The 7,513-nt window shown below is 55.0% G+C and overlaps 1 protein-coding gene across 1 annotated transcript in view; it reads left to right on the forward strand.

Moving 5' to 3' along the window:
* The first annotated feature begins 11 nt into the window (after positions 1–11).
* Positions 12–7,513, forward strand: part of LOC127751701 (uncharacterized) — a 10,806-nt gene continuing 3,304 nt past the window's right edge. Inside the window, exon 1 of the transcript XR_008012223.1 lies at positions 12–4,129. The gene's annotated coding sequence lies outside the window, so the exon portion shown is untranslated. The remainder of the gene's footprint in view (positions 4,130–7,513) is intronic.

Genomic DNA, 7,513 nt, shown 5'->3' on the forward strand with positions numbered 1-7,513 from the left:
CCGAGCCCTGCCCCAACCCAACCCCCGCGCGCCCAGGCCGTACACACAACACGCCACCCTTTCGGAATCGGAGAGAGGAGAGGACTTGTTGCGCAAGAAGTTGTCTCGCTGTACCCGTGACCTCCGACCCTTTTGGTCTAGGACGTGCAGCGCACAGGCGTACTGTATGTATTGAGTGTTGTGTCGCTGCGGTCAGTCAAGTGGTCAGTGGGTCAGCGGCTGTCAGCAGCGGCGGCGGCGGGGCGGGGCCTGGCCCGGGCGCGGGGCCGTGGGGGGCGCGCTGGCTGGCCGCGACTGCTGTAGAAGCCCAATGACCGTAACCGTCAGCCAAGGGCGCGGGCCGGGCGCGGCAGCATCCTAAAAGAAGTGGGGCGGGTGCGCATCAGTATTTTAGGAGCCGGTCGAAAAAAAGAAGGGGGGGGGGGGACCGATAAGGTCGTCGGCCTCGGTTACAACTTTTGGCATAAGAAACTCTGCCGAATTGTGTATTTTCTCTGCCAATAATTCTACCCAAGGCGAGGCCCAAAAAGGCTTGAAGAGCGCGGGGTCCGGGACTTGCCATTTTCTTTTTCCGGTAACCCTTTTCCTGCGGCTCTGCGCTTTCGCGCGGCAGCCAAGGCTCTAGCATCTCTGCTTCTCTGTCTCTCTCGCACCCTCTGCGTGCTTGATTGAGCCCAAGTAGTGCCACTTGAGCGGCTCCACGTGGTCCCGTCCATGACTAAATGCGCAGAGCATGAGAACTCGCCTGAATAATTGGTGTAGTTATTTGATTAAAATCGCCATATCGTAGCCAAATAAAAATTTCTCACGGCTATCTTTTCCATTTCGTTGGCCATCGCCACCGCCACCGCCGCCGCAATCCACCGACAGCTTGCCGTTGCGAAATACACCCGCTCACCCCCTTCCCTCCTGCCTCGAGAGTTTTGTTCGGTGGGCACGGCCCGACTGTAGGCTCGGCTTGCCGTCGACTCGGCGGGGATGTCTGCGGCCGAGGCTCGCGGCTGCACCGGTTTTTTTCCTCCCGCGGCGATTCGCGAGCTCGGCGCGGCCGCCACGCTGGCCGGGGCCGTGGTGGTTGGTGGTGGGCTGTGCCGCCGTGTCGAGTTGGGCCGCGACCCGCGAGTGCTGGAGGACAATACCGATGAGATACAGGCCGATGTTGCCAAAGGGCGCTTCTCATCGCGTTGCGTCCGCCCCCCCCCCCCGCCCTCATTATGAGATCCGCCCCTATTTCTGCCCATTCCCCGCCCCTCCCCCTCGAGGCTGCGGCGCTGTCCTCAGCTTTCAGGACCTCCAGGCGGCGGCGCGGGCGTGGTGCCGACTAGGTGCCGACGGCCGCCTCATTGGCGTGGCGAACGCGCGACGGCCGCGACCAAACTCGATATGAAAAGCCATTCTGGAGCTCCTTCTGGGCCGCGCGCGCCGTGCTGGGCTCTGTCAGCTCTGTCCCCGCGGCACCGGCCCCGGGCCGTGGCCCCCGAGCGGGCGGTGACGTCGGCACCGGACCAGAACGGGGGCCGTCCGGGAAGGAGGACGCGAGTCCGTCCCGGGGCCCGGAGGCAAAGCCCGAAGGTATGCGGTGCGAATAACTGTGAAAAGTACCTAAGCACGGGAGACAATGCGCGTAAGGAAGCGTAAGGGCTCATCCAGAAAGTACGTCCGTCGGTCGCCGATAGACAACTCAACCAAGTCCAGCCCGTGCAAGAGGTCATGGCGCCTGAGCAGTAGGCAAACATCTTACGTGCAGTGCATGCGTGCACCACCCGGTGGCCTATCTTGAGTCTCGCAGGCGCCGAACTCCTCTAAGAATCTGAGAAAAGGGGACCCATATTCTGGACAATCCCTCCTGTTTCAAGACAAGGATTTTCTTGGTCTGCTCCGCACTTCCGACGCCCTTAGTTTTATTGGTAATTTCTGTCATGAATCAGTATTGCATTGAGTGTGAAACGGCCTCCACATAGAACGCTCACGTCAACATATAATACGAGATGATCTTTCGGTAACTCACGACTCGAATTCGACTTCGAACCACTTACGAGTTTGAAACAAAACAAACGCACGCTTTTCTAAATTTTCCTCAATGCGTACTTTATTTTTGTCTAGTTCTTTTTAATCTGCTCGACTTGCGTCCGCCACGCGTCAAATCGCTTTCTGCTTCACACGAGCTGAGCCCCGCAGGGAGGGGGGGGGGGGCGCGCTGACCTGCGAGAAATCGGCCAGGCCGTACTCGGGGTGGGGGCGGGGTCCACGATGAAAAGGAGCCGTCTGTGACGTGACGCGTGCGTGCGGGGCTGCCGCTGGCTCGCCTGGATCGAGATGACTCTCGTTGAGCCCGGCGCGGCTGCCCAGGCTGCCCGGCCACCAGGCGGGCTCCGGCCTGCCTCTGCACGTGCGATGCGAACACAGGTGCATGTGAGCCGTGTTGTCTGATCCCCCACCACACTACCTCCACGCCGCCGCGATGGCGCCGGCGCCACACTAACGTCACGCGGAATTTGCGAGACATTTCAAAGTTAAATTCGTACGATTTGTTACCGAGGAAAAGTAAGCTATCTGCCTACGCCCATCAATAGGAGGGACACGCAGCATGTCGGCGCCCGCGGACCCCGGTGTAGGCAACCCTGCCCGCCAGGCGTGTGTTGCGGCACAGTACATATGCTTGACTTTGACAGAGGACGCGGGGTTTTATAGCCACCATTGGGCAGTCGCGGTGTAGTTGTCATTGTCCAGCAAGTCGTATACCCAAATAAATTTCGAGTCCCTCTTTCTATACCTGGGAAGTCACCTTTTGGCGGTCACCTTGTCGGAAGGTCGCCAATGTCTTAAACAAAACGAAACCGGTTACCTTTGCTTTTCTCCCTAAAAATCGCGTGTAGTGGCAGTGATACAGCCCGGACGCTGCCGACAGCCTCCCGCTCAATGCGTCCAGCGAGCGTCAGCGTCACACTTGAACTACCCTTTGTCCGGGTGCGGTCCATGTCACCGTCTTGCTGGAGGCGTGCGCGCGCGCGCAGTCATGTTCTGGGAAGCCCTGGCACTGCCTGTTAAGGTGTTAGCGCCACACTTGTGTTTCTTTTCCCCCCCGTCCGCGTGTGCCCGTGCCGCGACGATCAACACGGCTCGTCGACACGGGCACGTCGCTGTCGCCGTCGTTGTCGGGCTCAGCCACGGCGGCGGGGGAGTTATGATCCGGCGACAGGACAGAGACAGACTGGCGCGCCGTTATCTGGGGCCGTTGCGAAATGTTTTGCGGTTTTGTACCCGCGCGCGTGACATGCACGAGGGGGGCGGGCGCCCCTGCTTCTGCCAGGAAGCGTTGCCGTGGTGTCGCCTGCTGTCGCTGACTCGACTCGCGACTATTACCCCGCGCGAGGCACGTTGTTTGTTGATTCCGGGGTGTTTGCGAAGGAGTTCATATTAATTGTTTGTTATGCATTCGCGAGTTGTTTTATACTTTTGCCGTTGTCGAGTCGACGACCCAGTAACGCTGCAGGAGGGGGGGTTTGTAATTGCGCAATTGTTCGCCCGGTGTGGTGCCAGACCACCAGGCAGCCCGCTAGACAGCTGTGGGGTACTTAGCGGTGAGTCTTAGAGGAGGTCGCGAGTCAAGCGGCCCGCTGACTTGGCGCTTATTTTTGTTGTTTTTGTTGAAAAATTTGTTATCTTTTGTTATGCATGGTGAAGGGGGGAAATACGGCGCTGGCTCAACGCTGCTGTTGTTGTTGCTGTTGGCGGCCCGCGTACAATTGCAGGCTTCCGTTCGCAAAGCCTCGTTCAGTGTGTTGGGCCCCCGCGCATGAGGAGGAAGGGGGGGGGGGACAACCAGCCTCACCATGAACTGCAGCTATGACCCTTTACTTTTGCTAACCCAGCCTATACTCTCCCCTCACAGACGTCGCACAGCTAAACGCGACGGTGAACGGCACCATCGCTGCAGACGCCACCAACGCCACCACCACCCTGACCCCACCTGCGGCTAACGTGACTGACCCCGCTGCCACCCCCGCTCCCCCCGGCGCACCCACGACCCCCGGTCCTAGCAGCGCTCCCCTGGAACAGACCACGGCCGCCGCCGCCGCCGCGGTGGTCCCGAGCACGCCGGCACCGGGACCGGGCTTGATGCCCGCAGGTAACCGACCTCTCTCTTTCACTGGTGACGGGATGTCCCCGACTGTCCCTCCTTGACGGACCTGTCCTGTGCCATGTTTCTAACACTTCTAAAACCCTTTTCAACGGTATATAGTGCGCGGGTATGGTGGTTTTCGCATGTAACTAACCAAATGCTGTGTTTAGAATGCTAATAAGAAGTTAACTGAGAATTTGTAGGTGAGTTACGTGGCGGTGCAGTTGTTTCGTTGTCGTTAGCGGTGCGAGGAATGAGTGTTGACAAGGACCTTTGACAAAAGGATTCTAGGATTTCGTACCATCCTTTCACCTCATGTTTGCTTATCATCGCTTATCATTGTTCGGCTTTTAAGCGACTTTTTTTGTCCTCCGTAGCCTTGCTTTTACAGTAGTTAGAAAATTATTTCAAGCGTTTTTGTGTTTGTGTGTTTTTTGTTGTGTTTTTTAAATGAGTTGTCTGCGTAGTTTTAGTTTTGGTTGGCTTCGCCAAGCATGTGGCATACTTAATTTTTGTGGCTATTACTATGAATAATTTTTTGAAAACACACTTTTTTTAAAAGGAATAATTTTTTGAGGGCGTATATTTTTGTGTGTGATGTGCGGCTGCTGCATGGTCTATTTCGTGCACAGGTTCCGCTGCGCAGCTGTCAACGCGCGGGAACGCCCCCGTCGTCTCCCCCTCGGGCAAGGGCTCCGCCGGCTTGGTGTCCCCCAGCTTGATGGTGAACCTGCTGCTGCCTGTCCTGGCCCTCGGCGTCTACCTCAGAAGCAACATCGGGAGCCCAGCATGAAACACATGAAGCCTTCATTGAGCATGCATGATTGTGTATGGGGGGATGGATCCTCTTCATATGGTTCTCGTAACCAAAACGACATAAAAGAATAAATTTAAAAAAAAAAATGAGCACGACCGCAATTACAGATATTTGTGGACATTAAATTTTTGTTATTGATTTGTTTTCATTTTCGGCTAGTCTATTTGTTGTTATTCCTTTTCTTGTATGTGAAGGGGTCGTCGCCTTTTTGGTAATTTTATTTAAGCGCACAGTGACGAACATTTACGTATATACGTGATAGATCTCCAAGAACGGGCTATTGCGCCTGTTATTCTGTGCAATATTTAATCTGTGGGTTTGTTCATTCCATTCACTGTACTAGACTTACTACTTCTCGTCGGAGAATGTAGACTCTGACTTAATTATGGTCTTATACACTACAAGTGGCCTGGCCGGGCTTTCTTATGACTATTAGCATTTTTTTCTTCTAAAAGGCTGTGTGACTGTGATGCCGTATATGGGAGTGTGTATGAAAGTGTGAGTGTGTGTGTGTGAGTGAGTGTGTGTGTGTGGGCGTTCTTGCCATCGTTGTTAATAACTGCTGCCTTTGCATGGACTGGGTGAAAGGGTCCGCCCTTTAGGCCTTGAGGGTTATGACGGTCCTTAGTGAAAGTGCATCCGTGGTGCATCGAGGACCCGACTGGGTCGGTGAACTCGGAACAAATAATGACCGATGGTTGTGATGTAACTGGCCCGGCGTGTGTGGAGTGGAGGGGTAGAGGCATCTCAGGTAGTGGATATTTTTGTACAAAGTGTATTTATTTTTCGTTCTCCTTATAATTCTACTTTGGACGTCATTCGTTGCGCTGTACATTTTCCGGATTGTGCAATGTAAGTACGTCACCGCGATATTTACCGCAGTATGAGTCTTTTCTTTTGTCGAGGCTTAGCAGGCCCTGATTTGAAAATGCACAATTTTACGCGGGTCAATCCGATTTTACTTTATTTGTATCGACCCGCAGAAAACTAGTCGATGCTCACTGTCAGTGCCCGCTCTTTTAAAAGTTTACATGGTGCTAAATTTGATTTAAAACGGGTTTCTCAAGCAGAACACTCAAATGATGTATTTCACTATCACTAACTTTGCTAAAAGTGTACGCATTTCAGTTTTTCGTGCACGTCCCTATGTATTTGAACTTTTAGACTCAACCCCTTGTAAACACTTGTAAATTTGGGATTAAGTTATTTGTTTTCCTCTTTCTGTGATTTGAAAAGTCTTTTCAACTTTTATAACTTTTGGCTACAGTATTCGGGCATTCATGTTCCTGTACTATTTTCACTGTGCAACACATTTTATTCTGTATCACTTGGTAATTTTATGACTCTCTCATGTTAACTCTGTTGAATCTGACTGATTATGTTAAAACTAATCCCACTCTTAGACTACTCTTGTCGATAGTTGCTGTCTCTCCTACTGATTACTATATAGCATTCTGTTCTACAACAATCCTCAATAAAATGTATTACATTTTCCTCCAGACGCATTGCCTTGCTGCTACCCCGCTGTCCGTCACTGACTGCCCGTTCGGGCGTTGTTACAGGCGCGCAAGGCTAAAGAAAGCCGCGTGAGCAGCGGCGGCGTTACGCGTTACACATTGGGACGAGCGTTACGCGTTACTCATGGGGACGCGTAACCGTAGCAATAAATCCTGATGCCCAATAAGCACAACACTGTTCGGTACGACACTAGGGAGACCCGCGGCGCGAGGGAACGGGGCCTGGAGAAAGCAAGCGGCTCGGGCCGGAGGCGGGCGGGAGGGGCAGTGTAGGGCAGCAGTGACATAACGCGTCGTCGTCGCACCTCATCGTGTGGAGGACGGTCGCACCCCCTGTGGGTGTCTGGGGTGGATGAGGTGTCGGGTCAGCCCAAAGTGTGCTGGCCTCCGCCAGCCGTGCTGCGCAGGGCGGGACCGCCGGGGACCGCGGGACGGGAGACGCTCCCAACATGGACAGGGAAGTGAGCAGGCCTGGCGGCCGCCATGGGGTTTGTTGGCGTCCGCAAGATCACTGCCTCGCCTCGGCGTTGCGTGCGCGCGCTTCCGGGTCGCGGACACACTGGAGGCGGCGCATTTCAGCCGAGCCAGCAGTGGGAAAATAAATGAAAGATTTCGCTTTGCGCGCGTCGTCTTTTTGCCGCAATAACGGGCGCTTTTGTTTGATCAGCGCCTCCCAACCACCCGGGGCCGGAAAGAGGGGGGAAGTCCCGACAAAACGTGACGAAGGATGTCGCGTCGTCGGACGCGATACGGGAGAAAGCACTACAACGCTCATCTCTCAGCGGGAGGGGTGCATCGGCTGGCTAATCCGGACGCGACGACGCGCGTTGGAGAAGCGAGTAGAAAAATGTAGAAAATGAGATGCGCGTTTTGCCGGCTTACTCAACAAAAGTGGGGGGCGCGCGGGGGCCGCAGACTCGGGCCGGGCAGGTAGCCCCGCGTAAGTCGTACACGTCTCGCTCGTTCTCCTCACTCGCCTGGCATTTCGGAAGAGGATGGGGCGGGGAGCGGCAAAGGGTGAGGGAAGTAAAGGGGGCGCGAGGTGGCGAGGGGGGG

The sequence above is a fragment of the Frankliniella occidentalis genome, unplaced genomic scaffold (assembly GCF_000697945.3).
Source record: "Frankliniella occidentalis isolate FOCC.00 unplaced genomic scaffold, Focc_3.1 Scaffold748, whole genome shotgun sequence".
NCBI lineage: Eukaryota > Metazoa > Arthropoda > Insecta > Thysanoptera > Thripidae > Frankliniella > Frankliniella occidentalis.